This window comes from Notamacropus eugenii, chromosome 4 (genome assembly GCF_028372415.1).
Source record: "Notamacropus eugenii isolate mMacEug1 chromosome 4, mMacEug1.pri_v2, whole genome shotgun sequence".
Lineage (NCBI taxonomy): Eukaryota > Metazoa > Chordata > Mammalia > Diprotodontia > Macropodidae > Notamacropus > Notamacropus eugenii.
In genome coordinates this window covers 358,877,782-358,902,621 of record NC_092875.1, presented here as the reverse complement: position 1 = coordinate 358,902,621, position 24,840 = coordinate 358,877,782, and positions in this window count along the sequence as shown.

Sequence of the window (24,840 nt, the reverse complement as noted above, 5' to 3'; positions counted from 1 at the left end):
ATCTCTCTCCTCTGATTGGAGGGCTGGAGGTGGAGCACCAAACTTCTTCCAATGTCTTTATAAAGGGCCAAAACTGGTTTCTGTGCTCATTCCACCATGAGTCAGCCTCTCTGCCTCATTTCAATGGTATGCAAGAAGATGCCCTCATGCTAGGTACCCTCTGGCATTCCCCCTTCTTTCTTGCCTTCTTTTGTGTAGATTGCATACTCCTTAAGGGTAGAGACTGTTTTTATTAATTGTATCCCCAGTGCTAGAACTTTGCATGGCACATAGTAGGTACTTAATAAATGTAGATTGGATTAAGTAATAGTCTAGGAATATGCACTGAGGGATAGAGGGAACAGAGATCTCAAAAAAGGGCAGAGAACAGATGTAGGAGTGATTAAGAATAGGGACAAGTAGAATGCAATGAGTTTGTGGTCAGATAGGGGAATGCTGTTTTATAATTAGGCTAGTATAACACTTGTGGGTAGTGGTAAGATCTAGTGTGTGACCACTCGTGTGTGTGGCTGAGGTAGAGTGAAGGAGAAGGTCATGCAAATTAAAGAAGTTAATGAAATTAGAGGTTAGGGAGTTTTAGAAAACCTCTATTGAATATTAAAATTCTCCTAGTGTAAGTATTTCCTCTTTCCCTCAAAGGTAAATTGGAGAAAAAAGGAAGATGGTGAGTCAGGTGCTGAACTCAAGAAAGGAGGGAGGGTGACCTGGGGGTCAGATACTGTAACTAACCATAATTTTGATCGGGTAAAAATTTCTTATTGAGAGAATTCAAAAAAGGAAAAGAGAACTGAGTAAAAGAGGTAAAGAGAGAGTGTGGAAGTAACAATGGGAAGGAAGTAGAGTACTTGGACTTTCATCAGGACCAGTGTGACTGGAGTTGTGAGGAAAGATGCAGTCAATGGTGGAGAGGATAGACAAGGAGGCAGAGTTATCCGAGGAGAGTCAAGTTTCAGTGAGGGTTAATAGAAAGGATGTGAAAGCAAGAAGATGGGGATGTTACTACGGAATGGGAATTACAGAGGTTATAGTAGAAGGAAAAGGCAGAGTTGGACTGAGATGTGGTAGGATTAGGTTGAAAGGGATAGAATGAGAAAACATGAGGGGGGCATGGAACAGTTTTGCTTAATGGCTATTGTTAGCAGTTCAAAGTGGCAAAATGAAGATATGATGAACAGATCACCACCTTCTACAAAACAGACACCCAAATTGGATGTAGGCTGGGGGAGGTGTGATTAGGGAAGCAGTTTGGACACTGGGAATCCTGAAGTGTAGAGAAAAATTGTGGACTCCAGCATCCTCTCTGCCAAAGTCCTGTTCTGATGTCTCATTTGGTTGTGGGGATGGTGGGCTCTTGAAGGCCAGGCACAAACTCTACCAAATTGAAGAGTCCTTGCCATGATTGATGAAGCTAATAATTGGCAAGGACAAACTTCATGATCGTGTTCATCCTTCGTTGTTGAAGAAGACCATGCCATCAACAAATTTAAGAACAGAATTGAAATAGCTAACTATTGAGTTCAGATGTGTGTGTTCATCCTTCGTTGCCGAAGAAGACCATGCCATCAGAGAAATAATGACCTGACTTGCACTTGATTTTGTTTTGAGTGAAGGAGGGGCTGTTCAGATCACCAGCCTCACTTTTCTCCCAGAGCCATCTGAATCCAGTGACCTGATATTTCTCAGGATGACTGGAGATGGCTCAGGATACACTGGGAGACCTTGGGCCCTTTAGGCCCAGGTCTTTGCAGGCACTCGCTTAAGGTAAGGCAACGCCCATTCATTGAATAGGCCTGTTTAAGAAGTAGCCAGGGCATGGCCCCTTTAATGAGGTCAAGACAAGCAAAGACATCAGACTGGGTGGGAAATGGCAACAGTTACTATTGATAATCACTCTAAAGTTGAGGAGTCCAGGAACCTTGGCAGCCGCCCCAATGGAGTCCCAGTTTCAGAGTGTAGTAGGTTGAATGTTTTGGGAGAAGACAGGGGACAGAGAAGGGAAGGAAAAGGAAAAGGAGGCAGTAAAACCCAAGTCAACTGGGCAACTTTTGGCCATCCAAATTTGCTTTCCTTTGGAGAGGAGAAAGAAGGGAAGGGAGAGGCAGACAGGAGATGAGGAGGTGAGGTACCCAGCTAGCATTCAGCCAGCTGCATCTGCTCACAGGATCCTGTTCATCCTTCGTTGTCAAAGAAGACCATGCCATCAGAGAAATGATGACATGACTTGCATTTGACTTTGTCAAGTCCTTTGTCAAGGACAAGCTTAGACAAATATTGAGAGGCCTACCTCCAGAAGGTTGACCATCCAGTAATGGAGTTTTTGGCTACAACAATTCATGAATTCTGTGAAGGCCCAGAGGGACTTTTAGCTGAACATGCAAATGAAACAGCTGATGAGTAAAAGTTGAAGCTGAACATACAATGTCTCCTCAGATTAGCAACCACTAAGCCTGGGCTTCCTATCCTTGTGTTTATTTCATGTATATATAATTAGGTGGTACAGTGGATAGAGCACTGGGCCTAAAGTAAGGAGGATTTGAGTTCAAATCTATTGTCAGAAACCATTGGCAAGTCATCTCAGTTTGCTCATCTGTAAAAGGGGAATAATAGCACCACTCTTCCAAGGATTTTGTGAGCCTCAAACGAGTTATTTGTGAAGCATTTAGCACAGTGCCTGGCATGTAGGTAGGTGCTTAAAAATGTTAGCTGCTATTATTTTTAATCATTACATATATACATATACACACACATACATACACACACACACACACACACACACACACACACACACACACACACACACACACACACACACACACATATATATGGAGTATTATGTTTAGTTCTATACGACACAGTTTAAGCAGGATATCAGTAAGCTGGAGAATGTCCAGAGGAAGCCACCCAGGGTGGTGAAAGGCCTCAACTCCATGGCATGGAATTATGAGCATCAGGAACGAAAGATACTTAGCCTGGAGAAAAGCAGACTTAATGGGATGCTCTAGCCACCTTCCAGTAGTTGAAGGGCTGTCATGTTGAAGGAATAATTAGACCTGTTTTTGTCAGGTCCAAGAGCAATTGTTGGAAGCTGCAGAGCCAAAATTTTGTTTCAGGAAAACAAAATAAAACAAACTTCCCAGCCCTTAGCATTTTCTAGAAGTGAACTGGGCTATCTTGGAAGGTAAGAGGTCTTCGGGTAATGGCTGGATGATCCTTTGCTGGATGTGTCCTAGTGAGAATGTCCTTCATGGATGGCCTAGATGACTGCTGGCCTTCCTTCCCCCTCAGATGTTCTGTGATTCTGTAATCTATGGTGTTGAAGGCCTACAGATTTCTTCTTTCCTGCCACCATACAAGGGCAAAAAGGGAAATGGGGAGATTTCTCCACATCAGAGACTATACCTGGATCAACCCAATTTACTACAGTTCAACTCAACTCAACTTTTTACATTATTAGGGAATTTTAGTATACAAAGTAGACACAATTGCGTAGACCAGTACAATTTCTTGGTATTAACTTTTCTTTTCATAAGTTTCAAATATTCAGATATTTAAATACCCTTTCTCTACCCTCCCTATTATCATTCCCTTTTAGTCTCTTCCTCTGAGTCCTCAAATAGGTAGTATGGTTCTTTCAGTTGGTCTTATTTCTGCCTTCCAACCCCAGACTGAGTGGTAACCTTTACCTCCCCTCTACCCACCTCCACTTTTTTTTGTGTGTGTGGGGGGGAGAGAGTAGAAGGGCAAGATTCTTTTCTGCCAAGGACTCTAGGAAATCTCTTTTGGATTCTGATTGTACATGTTCTCAGCTGATATCCCCTTAGTTTCTGCCTTAAGAATCCTGCTTTTTTCCCTCTATTTCCATTGTATAAATTACTACACCCTGGATATACTGTTTCTATATCACTCAGATTTTCTTATAGAGTAGACTAGTGGTGGGGAACCTGTGGCCTTCTAGGTCCTCGGGTACTAGTGGGGAACCTGTGGTCTTCTAGGTCCTTGGGTACTGCCTCTTGATTGAGTCCAAGTTTACAGAACAAATCCTTTTATAAAGGGAATTAAAGGGCCACACTTGAGGACCTAGAGGGTCACATGTGGCCTCAAAACTGCAGGTTCCCTACCCTTGAAGTAGATTCTGTCTTCTTTTCCTCTTATTCCCTTCCTACCCTTCTCTTTCTACACTTTCATTAAAAATGACCTTTACAACTCCACCATTAAGGACCAACTGCCTACATAATGCACTGGAATATATACTCATCCTTCCAATCTCTATGGCATCTCTTAGGATTATACCTTTATAACTAGAAGGGACCTTAGAAGGCATCTTGTTCAGCACCCTCATTTTATATTAAGGAAACTTGAGGCCCAGAGGTTGTGACTTGTCCAAGGCTGCAGAAGCAGTAAGTCACATGTCTAGGGCTCAAACCCAGTCCGTTTTCCAAATTCAGTACTCTTTTTACTGAATCACGTTATCACTGTTGTTATCATTCCCTTTATAAAATCCTCCAAGATTCATAATACATATTTTCACATTAACTACTGGCTGTCCCAGTTGAGACCCCTTTGATGTCCAGAATAACCTTTAAATATTTTTAAGACTCAATTCAAACTACAAAAAAGAAATAGCTGCTATTCTCTTTGGCAATCACCCCCACAATTCATGACCTTAGAATCACCCCATGATTCATAATCTCTTGTGAGTATATGTTATTTTGCCATAGTCAGAGAGAAAAGGATACAGATTGGTGGGTGAGTCAAAGGAACTTAGCACTGCAGAGTTCCATATATTTGTCCCCTACCCATCATAGCTGGCTTTGGACTCTCAATCTTTTCCTGGGAGCACAGATCTTGGATTTGTTCTGGCACACAAGGAGCTATGCTTCTAAACATCTGCTTTTTTTTTTTTTAACCTGTATCTTTTGATGAAAGTCTAGGCATCAAAGAGCTCACAGGTGTTATGGAAGCATCTAAAGGATGACTGGGAGGATAGGCAGGTAGGAATAACAACAAGGTATTTTGAATAGAAATCTATCATTTTCTGTTTCCCTTACTGGCAGTACAGTTATATTTATTCCAGTTTTCATCCCCTTTCCATATATTTCCTTGTACGCTCAGTTCCTTTTGAAGTCAATGGAATCTCAGTATTTGCAGAGGAAAGTTATGTAGGAGTGATGAAAATGAGGTCAAAGAAATTGAGTCATCTGTGCTGCATTATGCTTCAAGGAGGCTGACTTGAAATTGGAAAGGGCCTGGCAGTCTTCTACAAATCACCAGGCTGTAGCAGTCTGGATAGGTTCTGAGGCTTACACAGGCTCACCCCAGGCACCAGAAATCTGGGAAGCACCTGTGACTCAGGCAGTTTTCTGTGGGCCCACATGTCAGGAGGACCCTGGCTGCTGCAGTTTTGGGGGGAGATTGTGGTATTTCATGATTCACAGCCATCCAATATCACTGGAAGGAAATTGGCAATAAAAAGATGATTGCTTTTTGTTGAGGAACTTTGGTGGGGCCATTGAAAGTGTTATGTAATTTTCCAGATGCAAACCATTCCACTCTTCATTCTGTTCAATCTTGAGCATCTCAAATGGACACATTCCAATTTTTCCTTGGGCTAATACACAGAATGATCTGGAATTCATTCTTTTCATTATGGAATAACCTGATTAAGGGAGGCATGAAAGAGAATATGAAGATTATTAGATTTGGAGTCAAAGAACCTTGTTTTTTATCCTGACTCTGTTAACTTACTCTTTCTGTGATCCTACAAAACTCATTTTACCTCAACGGACCTCAGTTTCCTCATTTGTGAAATGAGAGTTTTGAAGATGACCTATATTATGGGACCAGGACAACTAAGAGAAAACTGAGAGTGGAGATCTTAGATACCTGGCAGCAATGACTTTTCATCTTTGTAAACTCTGACATAAGACTAAGTAATTTGCAGGGTTTCAAGTATCAAAATCCACAAGCGGATCTGTGATCCCATAAATTTAGAGGTATCTGCAATAATGCAGATTGTAACCTATCCATGCTGCTTGCTCCTGTGCATCTCTAATTCTACTCTGAGGTCATCTCAACTGGTGTATCCAACATGCTGGAGACCTTCCTCGTGGTCTTCTGATAGCATGAAGACAGTAGTCATCCCTTGCCCTTGTCATATGACAAACCAGTCTTTTTTCCCCATCACACATTTCCCTGATAACATTTTTTTATTCCCCTTCTTTTTTCAAGTTCCTTCTGGTTATAAGTTGCAGCTTGCTTGCACCTATCATAATCTTTCCAGTGCCTTATATTTTTAATTCTTTGGATACTGTTATGCTCCATCCTTCTCTGCTATAACAAAATAACAGGAGAATACTTCCATTTAGTTGTACTCTGTAGAAATATTTTAACCTTCCCAGGAATAAGTCCCAGCTTAACTGAATTTTAGACATGTTTAGATTCATCTTTCTCAGGTTCATAGAATTTTTTCATCAAAATTGTGATGAGGAGTGTTTAATCTAAGCTCTTTGTAAAGTTCTTTCTGTAACTTACTAAGTTCATGCTTAGTTCTCGTTGGTACATTGTTTCTTCTTAGAACCTCATAACTTATGAATTATATCAACATTTATGTTCATCCCAGAGATGAATGTCTTGGTTTTTGTCTAAAGAGAAGTTGGAGAATGACTTGGGAAAAGACAGTAAAGCATCTGGTAAAATCGATTCTTTTCCAATCATGTGATAATGAAATTGCTGGTTCAGAGGTTCACCTTGAAAGGCAAAATTTCAAAGTGTAGATATTAGGAAAATGGAAAGAGGTAGGTTTCCATAAGTAAGAGACTTTGACATTTTAGGGGAGGAGAAATGGGAAAAGTAAAGAGGAATGAAAAGAACCACTCAGCCATTTATTTACTTCAAAGAGTCCATGGTCACACTGATGTGGGCTTTCCGTCTAACCATGCAGAGTGACCCATTCATGTCTTTTTATTCTGAGCAGATATTGTTAATTTCCTTATGTAAGTCTTCTACACAAGGGATACTTAACCTGAGGTCTGAATTATGTTGTGATAACTTTTTCAGTATAATTTCCTTGGTAATCCCATGTGTTTAATACATTTAAAAACATTATTCTGAGATGGGATAGACTTTCTCTTGCTACTAAAAGGTTCCATGACACATAGAAGGTGAAGAACTCCTACTCTACATTTAGGCCACCCAAGATGCTGAGAGCCTTTTCCTATAGATTGGTATTTGAGGAGCATGTGAGGGCTGTTCACCTGTTATTCTCTACTTTTGCTGCATCATCTAATCATTTCTTTTAACAGCCTTAAATCTCTTTGAAGATATATTTGAACATACTTCATCATCTATACTGTAGTCTAGTTCAATTTACTAGCCATCACTCCATTGCCCTTTGGAGGACCCCAAAACTTGATCCTGTAAGGAAGATGGATGTTTGGATTTTCGGTGGGAAGTAGGGCAAGGATTAATAACTCTATAAACTCCACCTTGGCCTTCATGCTGCAAAATTTCTCACTAGTGTCACCAGGGTAATTATGGGTATTGGAATCTTCCTGCTCCTACTCTACCTCACTACTCTGGGGAGTTTGCTAAGTGGAAGTTGCCAGGATGATTTGAAGGGAATCTACTTCTAGTCTAGGGATATGGTAGGAGTTAAAAGTAATTTTCTAACATAGCAGACAAAAGTTTAGATTGAGGGGCCTAAAGTAGTAATATAAAGAAAGGCATTAAAAGGAAGATTTTTAAATGCCTAAGACCTTCTTTGGCTAGCTAGGTGGCACAGTAGGTAGAGCACTAGACCTGGAGTCAAGAGGATTCACCTTCCTAAGTTAAAATTTGGCCTCAGACATTTGCTGTGTGAATCTGGGGAAGTCACTTAACTCTGTTTGCCTCAGTTTCCTCATCTGTAAAATGAGTTGAAGAAGGAAACAGCACACCACTCTAGTATTTCTCCCAAGAAAATTCCAAATGGGGTCATGTAGAGTTGGATATGACTGAAAAACAACTGAACCACAAGGTCTTCTTTAGGTAGCTCCTGGAGTTCACCTCAAAATAAACATGTGTGTGTGTGTGTGTGTGTGTGTGTGTGTGTGTGTGTATGTTTGTGCACGCATACACACATAATAATCCAAGGACTATAAGTAAAGTGCTGGCAGACCTTTTCACTAATGAGAAAGAAGCTGCATAACAGATGCCATTCAGCAACTGGCAGTGGAATAGCTGAAGACTAGCATATGGTAACACAGAGGCACAGCTCCAGAGAGACCCCCAGCCTACAGGAAAGGGGCAGAGAAGAATGTTTACTGTCTAGGTGGAAGCAGGAAAACACTGAAAAAAGAGTTCAGCTGATGACATCACTGAGGGATGATGGCACCATGCAGAGCAGCAGCTCTGTAGCATCAGAGGTATCATCTCCAGACACATGTGAGTGTCCCTTTGCACCTATTCCTTGGTCATGTGTATTTCCCTATGTATGTGCCCAATCCTCCACTTTCTTTGTTCTTTCTGTTTGATGTCCTCTTCCCTCCTACTGGTATGGTCACTCATAGAGCATACCCCTGAATTGATGGGAGGAATTCTTACTTGTCACTTAGGCTGCCATATTTGGTTGCCTTCCTCCTCTGATTTCCAGTTTTATGGCCTTGGACAAGTCACTTAATCTCCTTGAATTTTAATTTCCTCATCTGTAAAATGGGAAAAATAATAATAGTGCCTACCTCTCAGGGCTGGTGTGAGAATCAAATGATATAATGTGTTACTATGACTGCAACTACTCCTTCTCCATATCTTTTGCTTTGAGTTAATGTCTCTTCTGGTTGGCCTGGAGTAAAAGTAAACCCATTAGTGGAGTCTCATAAACTATGGTTTGTAGTGGTTGCTGACCAACAAAATGCCTCAAACCTGGACTTGTATGGGGAGAGAACCCTGACTGCTACAATTTTTGGAGATAATGCTATCCCATGATTCACTGGAGGACAATTTTAAGAGGATTTTTATTTTTTGTGGGTATTTTAATGGGGACACTGAATGTGCTGTGCAATTTTCCAGATGTAATGCATTTTGTTTTCTTAATCCTGTTCAGTTCAGGATTCAGTACATTATTTATCTGTACAAGATCTCCCTCCCACCTCATCCCCTTCCCATACATGTCAATTCCTATCTGTACTGATGGGCTAACTCTATGGACTATCTTTCCAACTATATATAATTAACTAGAAAACATGTAATCTTCATCTTTTTTTTCTTTCTAGGCTGAATCTTTTTGCTTGATTTCAAATTTCATTTAAGAAATCTTTATTTCAGAATTTGATATAGCAAGAATGATGTCATCTGCAAACGGGAGCATCTTTCTATTTATGTGAATCATTTCTATCATTTAGACTCTAAACTGAAATTTCTCCATAAGACTGAAAAATACTTTTTATTGTCATATCTCCCTGTTTTTATATCTCCCTTGATATTGATAATTAGATAATAATTAAAGTTATCTGTCCTTGCATCTGTTTTCAAATTTAACAAATGTATTTGCACATTATTAGAGGAGAGCATTTAACACCACATTTTGCTTCACTGAATCAAATGTTTTCTCAGAGAGCAATCATCACAGTGGGATCTTATACCTTCTGCATCTGTCAACTCGGACTTTTGAAATATCATCTGCAGTCCAATATTATTCACAAAAGCTCTCTTCTGCAATTTAGTCTCATTAAGCTTTTGTGAAGGTAGAAAGCAACGGTTCTTGATATCCACTTGATCCTTCCATTTTGAAAATAACAATGTCGATAATGTCTCCTCCAACTCCAAGTATTTAGTATCTCCCCCTCTTTTTGAGAGCTTGGTGCATGATCCTTCAATACTGTGTCACCTTAGTCACAGAGTTGCTCTCAGCATACTTGTTTATGTCCAACTACTTTTGCCATCTTTCTTTTCTTTAGTGCCATTTCCACTTCTGCAAACAATGTTGGGCATTAAGATGATAAACTCTAAATTGGGTGATCCCATTGAAATTATTAAAGAAAACTTTGCTGTAGAAATCTTGACTGATCTTTCCATTTTTTTTAATGGTCTACTTGTTCTCAGTTTCTTCCTTGAAGTGCTTTCAGAATGATTCAAGTTAACTGGATTTTAAGTCAAGCTTTCTGTATTTTACTTCCACCACTACTTAAGAAGTACAATTGTTTATAAACTTCTGCTATCCTACTCCTTATGATTATACAATATGTTCATAACCTATACTGCTGTTTGTCTGGGCTACCATCATCTTTTTGCCTGGTGAAGGGATTGCTGGCAGAGGTGGTTTCTAAGGTCGTTTGGGCCTACTGTATAACTGTATGGTCCCTTAGAGGCCATCTAGTCCGGCCCCCTATAGGAGAAAAAACTGAGGTTCAGAATGGTTAAAGGACTGGCTTAAGGCCATGCAAGTAATAACCATCAGAGGTAGTATTTGAACTCAGGTCCTCTGAAACGAAAACCAGTTCTCTTTTCACTTTACCACTTTTATTTATGTCACCTATTTTATGTTAAACTCCTATAAGAAATAATATATCTGTGTTTGTATATGTATGTGTGTGTGTATGTATGTATATATATGTATATATATTTCCTCTTCACAGGAACACATACCTTACCTACCCACTAAGAGGGGAGAGGAGGTGGATAGTTAGGATAGTTAGCTGCTCAGTAAGCAATCTATGAATGATCAACCATACATCATTCCAATCTTGAGCTCTCCTACTTTTTTCCTTCACTCGTACATGTGCTGATGAAGATTCCTCTGTATGAATGCATGGCAGAATCCTGCTTGGGTCTCCATGACACCTAGTGTCTTGGCTCAAATGGTGTTTCCTTTCTTTTAGTGTAGGATTGAAAACATAAAGATTATCAAACTTTGTTTGGCTCAGTGACCCCCTCCCCACTTCCTATGAAGAGGTTTATCTCCTTCCTAACCTTGTATAATCCTTAAGAAGCATACACATTGTAGATTAAAGTATGTTTATTGAAGAGAATTGGAAATAAAAGATACAACTGTAAAACTCTTGAATGGTACCCGGTCACTCTGTTAACATAAAGTTGTATGTAGCAGCCACTCCCAGTGAGGTTGGAGTTCTTCACCTTTCACCTTTTGGAGGGAAACAAGTATGCCCAGAGACTGTTGGAAGAGGAGGATTGGCAGGCAGCCCCTCCCATTCTCAACATCAAAGCAAGAAGGAGGGGAATGAAAGAATCTCATCAGAGTGAAAAATGATCTCTAGCTCAACTGCTATAGAGAGACCTGACCTTTTCTGACTGGGACCTACACAAACATCTAGAACCATGATTTCTAGAGCTCTCCATTGTCCTGGGCCTCGTGTTGTGACTCAAGAAGATTTTTTCAAACATCCACTTCTGAATCTCCACTTGATACTCAGCCTTACAAAACTCCTTGTATAGTAAAAGACTCAGGTGATTCATTCCCGGCTCCCTACATTTTGCCCCTTTCTCCCTATTGTCTAGGGAAGGCAGGAAAATTGCAGGAGAGGATCTGAGTTGTTTCAAGAAAAGTTATATAATTTCTCACTTGCCAGTGTACATAGCTTATTAAACGGGTCAACTTGGAGTGCTTTGGGATGTATACCTTATTTTCTTGTTTTTATTATTTTTATTTTGCTATGGTCTTTATTTCTAGCATCAAATTGATGATCTAGCTATGTGCTAAATAATTGATTTAAATATGATTCCCATGATGGTGATCAGTTATTTCCTATCTGCTATATTTTCTGTACTATTTGTTATTTATATCTACTTTATCCCAATTATAATACCTAATATTTATATTAGGGGGCAACTAGGTAGCATAGTGGATAGAATGCCAGAACTGGAGTCAGGAATACTCTTCTTTGTGAGTTCAACTCTGGTTTCAGAGACTTATTAGCTAAGCAAGTCACTTAACACTATTTGCCTCAGTTTCCTCATGTATAAAATGAGCTGGAGAAGGAAATGACACTGAGAGAATCTTTGCTAAGAAAACCCTAAATGGGGTTTAAACATGACTGAAAATGGCTGAACAACAATCTTTATACAGTGCTTTATGATTTGTAAAGCATTTTATCTCATTTAATCCTCACAACAACCCTCTGAGGTAAGTGCTATTATTATCCCATTTTATAGATGGGGAAATTGAGGCTGAAAGAGGTTAAATGATTTAGTAGGGAATCAGACAGAAAGTATTTGATGTAGAATTGAACTCCGGACTACAGTGGAAAGAGCATTGGCTCTGGAGTTGCTCAAATGCTACCTCTGCCACAAACGTTTACGAAACCTTGGGAAAGACACGTAACTTTTCTGACCCTCAGTCTCCTCATCTGTAAAATGAGGACATTGGACTAGCTGGCTTCTGAATGCCCTCCCCCCAAACTTTAGATCTTAGCCCCTGCAGAGTGTGCTCAGTGGTTTCTATGACCCTTGACTTCTTCCTGATTCCAAGTTTAGCTCTCTAAATTCAGGTATGAGGCATCTATGGACTTTACAAATTGTTGGACTCTTTCAATCCCCTGCCATATTTTCCAGCATTTAAAGTGTTTTGCAAATCTTAAAATACTAGAAAAATGTTATCTTTTATTACTTGCATTCTCCCTTGGGATCACTTTTGTATTTGAAGGTTTGAGGTATTTATTTTTTCAACCAGACCCTTTAGATTTCCCCAAAGAATTTTTTTATGTCGTTCAGTAAGTTGCTGTCATCAAATAAAAGAAGGTACCAGGTATAGGGTGGCAATGGCTACTCTTTCTGGTAATTCTATTGTGAACATGTGTACAGAAACATCATACAAGAGACTCTGCTTTCAGGTTATAAAATTAATACTACAGTGACTGGCAGAATGACTGCTAGATAGTTGACCTTTGAGTAAAGAAAATCTGGGTTCAGACCCTGCCTCTAACATATACTGCCTGACCAGCACAAATCACTTAACCTTTCGATGCCCCAGGAGGTATACGGCTCTGAGTCAGGGTAGAGGCGGTTGCCTGTCAGCCACAGTTGAGAAAGTTTGCACGAGCGGAATACCCAAATTAGCTTACTAAAATATGGATAAGATTTATTAATTTGAATCTCAAGGGAAATGGGTAGAACTTTATTAAAGAATATTCCAGCTCTTCCAAATCTGTTCTCTCCCTCCACCCTGCCACCATGTGTGTGCATGTGTGTGTGTGTGTGTGTGTGTGTGAGAGAGAGAGAGAGAGAGAGAGAGAGAGAGAGAGAGAGAGAGAGAGAGAGAGAGAGAGAGAGAGAGAGAGAGAGAGATTTACTGGGAAATTGTAGGATGACTTTTGCTGAGACAATTTGTTGTAAAACAAACTATCCATTATCCATTTAGCATCATCAAACATAACTCCTTTCCTTCTCCTTCTAACTTTCCTTTTTCCTTTCTATCCTCCTTATTTTTTCTCCCCTAGGTATTTGTATAGTGTTTTTACGATTCACAGCATCTTTTTTGAAGGGGGAGACAATCAGGGTTAAGGGACTTGCCCAGGATCACACAGCTAGTAAGTATCTGAGGTCAGATTGGAATTGGGGTCCTCCCGACTTCAGGGGCGCACACAGGAAAATTTATACATTATCTTATGTGCTACAGCTCTTCCAGGTAGTTATTACAGGTATCATTCCCTTTCTCCAGTTTTATATAGAAAGTAAGCAATAGAGCAAAACTAAAAATATTAAATAGGCATCATAGTGCAGAGCAGATTGAGAGCTGGTCTTGGACTCAGGAAGATCTGAGTTCAAGTCTTGCCTCTGATTCACCTCGCCTGGGCAAATCACTTCAACCTCTCAGTGTCCCCGGAAGACACTTCATTATAAGACTTTAGGTTGCAGCACAGTTGGAGAACCTTGGCAGAGGGAGTTTTCTCACTGAGAGTTCTCTATACCAATGAACTCACAGGTCTGAACCAAAATACAAAATCCCCTAAAAAATGTAATATGAAACTTCTGTGTCTTAATAGGCATTCTTTTACTTAATCCTATTAGTTAAGAGAATTAACCTCTCCTTAGGCTCAGTCTCTTGAGAAATATTCATTCTTCTTGGCATAAATCCCTTTGTCAGTTTTTTAGCAGAATTTAAATTTTCATAGTATGCACTGCATGCATCAATACCACGTTTCTACTTAGTGAAAAAGGTTAATCACTGGAAGGCTGAGAGACAGGTAATGATTCCGTTTTCATGATCTATGAATAGACAAAAACCGGAAAATAGCCCCCATTCCTTTGTGGTTCCTTTGGACTTTTATAATGATGGTGAGAAGAATAGTGAAATGGGTCAAAATCACACAGTTCTTAAATTGTCTGTGAGCATTACTTTGGGATTCTTAATTATAAGATCTTTGCCCAATAGTCAATGGATTAACTTGCTGTAAGAACTGAATCTATATTGGTAGTCATAAAGAAGTTGCAGCTACTAATGAGAAGTAAGATGTCTTACTGATTCTCCTCCAAAAAGCAAATAAGTTCCAGAGTTGGTAGTCAGTGTTTAACAAGTGCCCCAAGGCAACAAAAGCATAATTTAATAGCATCCTTGGCCATTCTCTCCTAGCTGTGCTCACAATGAGCCTAAAGCAAATTGAGTTCCATTAAGATAATTAGAGCTCATATAGCAGCATCCATTACAAATGATAAAGACATAAAGAACTTTTATTAAGGTGAGAAGATCCTCTAAAGAAAGTCAGTATTGCCTTGGCCAATAACTCCAGTGTAAAAGTGATCATGGGAAGGACAGAATGCCATCATGTGAATGAAAGTGACTTATAGCTAAGATGTTAGCCTGGGTAGAGATCAAAGACATTTGAGTTAGAGTGGGTAAGCATGGCTTGAATCTAAAATGTCTTCCAGTAAGTAGATCCACTCCCTTATAATTCCTGTTTTTTTTTTTTGTCCTGAGGGAACTGAATGAGGAAGAGATATCATCTTGGGTTAGTTTACTAGACGTCCTTAAAAAAAGGAAAAAATTCCTTTGTCTACAAGTTACATTGAGCCTTTGGATACTTGACCCAAAAGGAAGACTGAAGCACAACTCCTTTCACATTGTCTGAACACAACCTACCCATGATGATAGTTCTAGGGAAGGGGTGAAAAGTTGGAGTGGCAGCAGGGAGATATATAGTAAACTGTAGCAGAGCATCTGAGCGTTAAAAAAAAAAGGCAGCAGGACGGATTTAAGTAGGCTGGATACTTTATGTGACTTTTGTGGCTAACCAGAACTTAGACTGGAAATTAGTAAATTCCTTTCAACTTTTGACATACTCCGGGTAACCAGCACCAACAGTATGCAAATTAAAGTACTTGAAGCTTTGTTAAATAACTAGGAGGAATAACTAGCCCCACTAGAGGTAGCATCAGGGCAGAATGGAGCTACTATGTCCAGGTCTCTGTAGCTCTCATACTATACTAAAATGATAGTTTTATACACCACACCCAATAAACTGGTACAATTTGTAGATTTGCACCACTTATCTATAACTTTATATATATTGTGGTTACATGTATAATATGTCAAATACAAAGGCTACATACAAGCCCATAGTAATAAACATCATGAAGTCTCATGTAGTAGACCAAGCATAGAAGTCATGTATAGTGTGTCACATGACAGAATGACACAAAGTACATATTACTGTATTACAGGTTATTCTGATGATAAATACAAATAAATCCATTAACCCTTGTAAAATTATGGGTCAGCCTGGTCACTGGCCAAATAATCCTAGCCATTCTGTTGTCTTGTCATTGGTTCTACACTCTTGCTATTCTCTAGAGCAGGTTCTGAAACTAGGGTCTGGGAAATTGGTTTTTAAAATATTTTGATCATATTTCAATATAATTTTTTGTAATCTTATGTTTTCTGCTGTAATCCTATAAAATTCATTGTATGCATTTAAAAACATTATTCAGCACCAAACTGCTAAAGGGGTCCATGACACATACACACACAGACACCCTCTCCCCATCCCAACTCCTGCTCTAGGGAAGTAGAGGTTACTTTGGTGAAAGGCATTTCACCTATGTGGAATTCCCTTGAATTAATTTTTAAAAATTCTTTCTAAGATGAAATTTAGCTGGTCTTATTATCTTAAAAGTGCACTGAACTTTCAGAAATTGGGTCATGGATGAAATATTGACTATAACTGATAGGAAAAAAATGTTATTTGTGTACTTGGCAGTTATCTCTGCATGGGATTTTGGATCCTTATATGTAATAAGCTAGGACTTTTAGAGTAGTATACTACTTTAACGACCTAAAAGAACTAATGAACTTGATTTTAAAGGAAAAGTATTTCACACACACTTACAAATATACACATAGAAAATTTAATTTATATAGAGGGAAACATAGCCATAGGGTCTGGCTATCTTTGAAGGCAATGTTGCTAATAGAGCTGTTGTATCCCAAAGAGATAGGTTTTGAAATTCCCAACTGGTTGCATGGAAAACAGAGCAGGGCTTAAATTAGATTTCACAGTCTCTCAGACTGGATCATTTTTAATGTGGGAATAAGGAGGAGGTGGAGGTGATGGTTGTCCCCTGGGGCTGGCTCTGGGGAAAAGAGGAATCCCAAATTATCTGGCTCCAGGATCACAGGCTTGTGCTCACTTTCCTTTCAAACATTAGAAATTGCAGAAATTATGTCAGTGCTAGAAGGGAAATGTGACTGTTTAGTTGAACCTCTTCATTTTATATAGGAAGGAACTGTGAGTCAGTTGAATGAAGTTATGGTTTTCTTTCTTCTAGGTCATGATTGTTACTAGACGTAACCCTGGTTAGCAGAAACCTATGTTACATGATAAAGGCAATATATCCGTCATCAACTGAGAATCTACCATGGGATTTTTTTTATGGTGTTTTTAACTGCTATGTGACTGACACCTTTAAGCATACAGGGATAGGGTTAGAAAGGAAATGGTAATAGTATAAATGGATCTATTGATGATCTGGAAACTTTAAATGATCTTTCATAATAAAGCATTTGAAATGAATTTTAAAATAAACTCAGAAAAACTGAGCAAGAAAGTAGAAGTATATATATTGTTGACAAACTTAGACTTGATTAGTTTACAATGAATTTTGCTTCTTATGGGTACAAATTCCCTGGCACTCATTATTCTATCTGTTAGTTTCTTTTTAATTCCCAGAGAAAAAAATGCACCTTCTGTTCAGGTATCGTATTGCCAGGTTGCTTCCATATACAGTACATAGTGAGATAAATGTAAAGAAGTCTGAAGAGAAACTTGGTTTTGTCCTCTTCCATTTTCTTTTTAGTCTAGTAATTTGTTCTGTGCAGTAATTCAAAATAAATAACTTGGCCCCATCCCCCAAAAGTGACCATTCATCTTGTTGCCAAGCTTATATAGGATTACAGTATTTCAGTGAAGGAATGGGTGAACATCCTAAGAAAGCAGGTCCCAGCGTTTCAGGACACCTGAGTGTGCATATACTTGTATGATCTGTTGCCAGTGAAATGTGATGCTTTCCCAGAAGAGACACTTTGTTCCTTGCATACATCCAAACAAAAACCAAATACCGAAGTCTGCCACAGCTTGTTTTTCTCGGCTTCTGCTTTTTGAAAGACTTATCTGCTATTAATGCTCACCTGTGATCAATTTATGGATCAAACAAACTATTCATTAAATTTTTTTTTTATCACCAGTGATTTCTAGGTTCCCATTGTCCTGTTCACCTGCAGTATGAATTGTGGATTACAGTAACTCAGAATAATTTCCTTTCCTTATGTGGTTTAAAAATTAAAAGACCACCATCTCTATAAAGCCTCCTCTAATCATTCCCTTCCCTTTCCTGCCCCATCCATTTGAAATACTACTTCCTTCCCCAGACCTGCATTTTCGGTACTTGTCCCATTCTGTTGGGCATTCAATCTATTTGCATATGACTTGTGTCAGCTTCTTGATTATAAGTCCCTGAAGAGACAGGCAGATCCCACACCCCTTTTCCTCCCCACCATCAGCTCACAATTATACCCATATTAAGGAAATGTTTGTTGCTGTGAACTAAATTGAGTCTCATGGGCTATCTTGCTCTCTGGCTTTCCATTGAAGCTAGCTATTTGACTGTGATAATGATTATGATTGATAATGATAATAATATTAACCAACATTTATATAGAGCTTTAAGGTTTGCAGAACACTTTACAACTATTACTTCATTTGATCTTCATAACAACTCTGAGAGGTAGGGGCTATTAATATTCTCATTTTAGAGATGAGGAAATTGAGACACGTTAAGGTTGTTACTTGCCCAGGGTTCCACAGTTAGAGGATTTAGGTTTCTTCCTGACTCCAGGACCAACGCTCTATTAACTGTGCCACCTAGCTGCCGGGGAACAAATTTTCAAGTGAGACAGGATCATAGATTTAGAGTTGGAAAGAACCTTAAAGAACTATTGCCTTCATTTTACAAATGAGGAAACTGAGGCACAGAAAAGTTAAGCAACTTACCCAAGGTTATCTAGTTTCTGACACAGACCCATGTCACCTCCCTCTTCATGCAAGTCACCTTGCATCCAGGATCTTGGACTGGAAGTGGCTTCTCTAATGAGGGGGTCACAGTTTTTTTGTCATTTGTTAAACTGTGCCTATAATGAAATTAGATTAGTTGTCTTATTTCCATATTGGAAATTTGACCAGGACCATTCGGCATTCATTCAGAATGCTTATACTAAATGAATTATGCAGTTTTGGTGTTGGGAAACAATTGATTACTACATCTTAGCTATTTTTTAAATCGTCACATTTTAAATCCATATGAGAAGACATGATTGAGAAAGGAAGAAATTCATCCTGTTCAGCATTTTATGAGTTTCTTTGTTTAAATCAGAGTATAAAATTATTTTTCACAGACCAGGATTAGATTAGACACAAGAATTTCCTTAGTTGTTAGGAACTGTAATAAGTTACCAAGGAGATTATGGGCTCTTCTTCTCCATTAAAAATAAGATTGATTCTCCCCTGTTAGGGATGCTGAAGGGTGGGCTTACCTACTGATAACTGATTTCTCAGGGTCTTTTTCATTACCGTGATTGAGAGAAACTATATTCTCTGAGGAAACTGTGAATTATTGCTTCAAAAAATGAGAGGAACATGACTGCAGAAATCTTTACAGCAGAACTAATCTGTGATGAAATAGAAATGAGCTAACTCAATGCAATTAAAAGTGTACAGACTTGTCATGAGAGCAAAATAGGCATAGCTTTAAGTAGTCATCATCTCAGGTGCAATCTAACAGAACTAGAAGGGAACTTTGAGATCATCTAGTGTAAACTCCTTATTTTAGAGATGATGAAATTGAAGACCCAGGGAGATGAGGTGATTGGCCCCAGGTTACAAAATTAGTCAGTGACCAAGGTAGGATTAATTCCCAGTTTTCCTGTCTCCCAGTCAATTGTCTTTCCTACTATACCACACCTACATGACCTCACTCAGGTTGTTCAGTCATTTTTAAGTGGTGTCTAATTCTTCATGTTCCATTTGGGGTTTTCTTGGCAAAAGATACTGGAGTAGTTTGCCATTTCCTTCTCCAGCTCACTTTACAGATGAGGAAACTGAGGCAAACAGAATTAAGTGACTTGCCCTGGGTTACACAGATGGTAAGTGTGTGAGGCTACATTTGTACTCAGGAAGATGAGTCTTCCTGATTCTAAGCCCAGTGCTCTATCCACTGAGCCACTTAGCTACCCTCACTCTACCAGGTTATTTATCTCTGCTTTCTGTAGTTAGTTCGGTAGTTCATCCCTATCCATTCACTCTTCTATTTCTATTGAGGATTGCATCATCTTAGATATATAGCTTGAAGGGGCTTCAGAAGCAATGTAGGCTAACCTCATCATTTTGCAAATAAAGAAACTGAGGCCAAGGAAGGATCACTGACAGCAGAGGTGAGGTTTGAGTTTATGACTTTTGTCTCTAGCCTTTGCTCTTTCTACTGTGCAATGCTGCTATGAGCTCTCTGTTCTGAGAGAAGCTCAAGATATTTCTGTAGTTAACTGAAGTTATTTTACCTTTTAGATTGACACAAGGTTTTATTGAACTTTTTTTAATTTTGTTCACTTTGTTCCTGCAAGGTCTTAAACTACACAATTTACTTAAAATTTGAATATCTTAAAATTTTTCACTGATCTACTATAGGTTTTGCTCAAATATCAGTGTATCATGCAATCTTGGGATTTTAAATAGCCTTTATTAGAGCAAGTTCATTTTATTTTTCTTTTTGTTGGTTGAGAGGAATTCTTTGCCTTTATTTGTCATCTATCTAGGTCCAATTGGCTATATTCTGTACAGGTCTAACCTGCAAGTGGAGTATAAATTTTTCATCCCCATAAAGAATAGAGTTGTCTGCCTTTATGCTTGCAGGTAATAGATACAATCAAAGAGGCCTAGGGGCAGGTAGGTGGCACAGTGAATAGAGCACCAACCCTGGTGTCAGGAGGGCCTGAGTTCAAATCTGGCTTCACATACTTGACACTTACTAGCTGTGTGAAAGATTGGGGGAAGACCTGGAAAGAAGAAAGAAATCCCACTGTCTGACCATTGTTCAATAGAGAGCCTTGGAAAGATCTTATTGAGACATCACAGACAATGATGATTAGTTCATCGTGAATACCCAAAGCTCTAAACTTGGCCCAGTGGACATGCTACTTCATTAGAAAAAGAAGCATCATTTTATAGACAAACTGGATATTGTATTCATTTGAAGATGACCCTTTGTAATGGTAATTTAAATGGGAAGATCTTTCCCATTCATTAATAGGCTCACATGACCTGCTTAAATTATGTGGAAGCCTAGGTCACATGTGGTAGGAGGAGCTTCCTGAATGGGTGAAACAAGCAGGGTAGAACAGAACTGGGAGGAAACTGGTGAGAGCAGTGGGGGTGGAGGAGAGAGGACATAGGGACAGCTAGTCTTGTGAGTTAGAGAAGGAGGGGAGAAGCTTGGGAATCGCTTTGTCCCTTGCACTGCTAATGTGTATTGACTTCTTGGTTACTATGATGGATTTGGCTTTCTGGTGTCTGAATAAATGTTTTTTCTTCTGCCTTCTACATAGAGAGTCTTTTATACTTTGCAATTGGAAACTACACCAGCATATACATAGTCACCATCAGTGCTGTGATTATTGCCTTGGCAATTCACCCTTAGGGTTAAATAAGGAATAGAATCTTTCCTCTGAGGACCAGGGAGAAACTTTTCCCCCAGAGCTACCATTTAGGACAAAAAGACTTGGGGAATTAGGAGGCTTACTAGGGAGGTGGCTGACTGCATCTGTTTCTTAAGTAGAAAGTTGTGTTCATTGAGATAAAGAGAGGGAATTAGCAAGGAACAGGTGGGTAAAGGGAATAGAAAAGGATATGATGTCAGGAGATAAATGTTTTAAAAAATCAAAATAGTCTTCCAGTTCCTTTCCTAAGTTTAGAAATATGGGCCCTTTATAATTAGGTCTAAGAAGAAAAATAGGCTGGGAGAGGAAAAAGGAAAATTTTCTCCTTTTAAACATCAACCATTAACCTTACAAAGAATGCTTTGTTTTCCAGAAATTCTGGATTCTGATTTTATAAATTTTGTTACCCAGGGTGGAGAGAAAACAGAACAATCAAATCGGTAAAAGTAAAAGGGAAATATATAAAATTTTATATCATCAAAAGTTTTCCACTAGCTTTCTACTTTTATAAGCAAATACATTCTAACTCTTCATAGAAGCATATTTTATTAATTCTAAAGAAAAAGTCTTTCAAATTATGAACATTTTTAAGTGGGGTAACTCCCCCACATATCACCCTTATCACTACCCTGATAAACATTTTATTCTAAATGGGCAAACTCTCAATGATTTCCCTTTGTTGTATAATAAATGGATATTAGCTATCTTAATAGGAGTAATCATTCACTTTTCTTTTAACCTTTATGATGAAACATAAATGTACACAGTTTGAAAATAGAAATAGCATCATGATAATGGCACATCAATAATCATTGTCATTCTTCAAATTTCTATCCATACTAACTGTGGCTTTAAAGAAGATTATACTTGGAGCCTGGATAGGCAGCTAGGTGGCTCCACGGATAGAATTCTGGACCTGGAGTCAGGGAGACTCATGTTACTGACTTCAAATTTGGCCTTAGACACTTTAATAGCTGTGTGACCTTGGGCAAGTCCCTTCATCTTGTTTGCCTCAGTTCCTCATCTATAAAATAAGCTGGCAAAGGAAATGCCAAACGACTCCAGTATCTTTGCCAAGAAAATCCCAAACAAGATCATTAAGAGTCAGACACATCTTCGATGACTGAATAACAACAACATCAACTTAGGGCCCAGAATGACTTAAAGATATATTTTCTCTAAAATAAATCTCCATTAAGTCACTGAACTCAGAAAGTGACAAAATAGTGTAAACACGCTATAAATTGACAACTCTTCTTCAGTAGCTCTTCGGAAGGAGACTAGAGAAAATAGAAACACATTTCAGTACTTCATATATAATAGTGAAAACATTTTAATTAACTACTTTTTGCCTAAGTAGATTGACTAAAATTAGCAGTTTTTGTTGTCTTAGAATATGACAATGTTTAGCATGTGACAAGCTGCTAATAAGCTTCTGTTAGAAGTTCTTTAGGCATTATTTCTTGATCTTCTAACTATGAACATATGCTTTTTTACCCAGTACAGAAATGCTTAACAGATGTAAACTATTTTTTGAATATTTGCCACCAAATATTGTGAAATTTGTTATCTTATAGCATGGTGTTTTCAAATTAATATTTCAGAAGAATATGTCCTGTAACTTGCAATTATTTTAAGGCATCTCATGTAATGACCCATAAATACATTCTCAGAAATGATAATACAACTTATCGAGTGCGATATTATAATTAGACTACATTTCACACAAAATGGTATAAAATGGAACTAATCTCTTTTAATAACCAGGATTAGCTTTTTTCAAGGGAGACTGGTCATTTCTAGTATCTAACTTAAATGGATAGAGAAATCCTTTTATCAAAACTGCAAAATATACCCGTTAACGTATATAATTTTGTGGCCACAGTTAAGAAACGCTTAAGTATCAAGCTAGTTAAATGAATTAACCACTTTGTACTTACTAGACATACACTAAGACAAAAATCTGATATTTGGGAAAGGCATATCTTTACCCTTATAGGAAGATGTACCCCCTTATTGAGAAGGGGGCTGATGGGAAGTAGAGGTGTTCCCAGCAAAAGAAGGGACAAAAAGATCTTGGAAGACAGAAGCTTCTCTGCATAGGGAAAATTTAGGAACTTGTGAGCTCCACAAGATTAGGGACCTGGGGTTTAAACAATGTAGACTAGCTGCCAGCTGCTCATAAGAGAAGGGTGCCCCTACCCTGAGTTGAATAGAACCAGGTACATTTTGAGCCTTGTCTAGATCACCAAGTCACTTAAGGAGTGATCTGCCTGGACAAAATCTTGTTGTTCATATGAGTGGTAGGTTACAAGTGCTTACTTTGTGTCAGGCACTATGGATAAAAATACAAGCAAAAAGTCCTTCCCTCAGGGAGCTTATAGTCTACTGGGGAAAGTTGTTAAGTCATGGTTCAATCATGTCTGTGATCCCATTTTGGGGTTTTCTTGGCAGAGACACTGGAGTGGTTTCTCATTTCCTTCTCCAGCTCATTTTACAGATGAGGCAAACAGGGTTAAGTGATTTGCCTTGCATCACACAGCTAGTAAGTAGCTGAGCAAAATTTGAATTCATGCAGGTGAGTCTTCCTGACTCTAGGGCCAGAACTCTATCCACAATGCACAAAATGTAGCTAAAAAAGGGAAAGTATGATGGGAGGAAATGATGGTAAAGTGACAAGAGCAGTGAATGGCAGGGGATGACGGCATAATGAAGAACATTCTGTCTGGGTCCTTCTTCCAAATGGAGGCCCTGGGAATAATTTGCCAAAGGTTGAAGAAAGCCAAAGGGGTGGAGGATTGTTCTAGGTTGAGAATGCTAGATAAATTGAGGGAAGATTCAGGGTGCTTTTCTCCCTCTCCTTTCCCTCCCTTGTAGCACTGAATCCACAGCAGCTACAACCATAGCTGTAGACCTGGCCCTCAGCAAGTCCCACAACAGATAGTGCCACCTTCTACCCCACCTTGCTCCTCATGGCTCTTCTGATGAACCAGTAAAATTGGTTTTCCCACCACAAGATCTATAAGAAAAAGGTCTAGAAGCTGACAACTTTGCCATGATGAGGCTGGGAGACATTGCCCTTCCAAGGATCTTCTTTGCTTTGCAGATACATTTTGATATCAGCTGGAAGAACATGTATGCCTGGTGGTACTGGCAGAAGGAGAAATTACAGAGATGTTTAGTTACAAGGAAATGGACCAGGGAGGAGGACTCAGCCAATGAGTGAAAAGAGGAACACTATCATCTTTCTCTTCTGAGAAAGAAAAGAGGAGGCAGTAAGGGTGAGCTCTGAAGTCAGTCAAAGCTGGGAACTTCTGCCAACAGTGCTGAAGTGGGCTGGTAGAGGGAATGGATGAAAGCCCTGCAGAAAAAGTATTTTACAGAGAGAAAACCCCAACTACCATCCTTGGGTACAGTGGCTAATTGAAAAAAAATTGTACTATTTTGTTGATGAAGATCAAGGAGTAGAAAAAGAGAAGAAGGTAGCTGAGGTATGGAGATGAAATCTGTACAATCAAGCAAAGTAAGCAATGGAATTAAGCATGCCTAGTCAGTGCCTTTCACCAGAATCTCAAAAAAAAAAGGATTTTGTCAGATATGGAATTATAGCTCAGTTTATAAAATAAGGAGACAGAATTCCACTCCCTTATCCC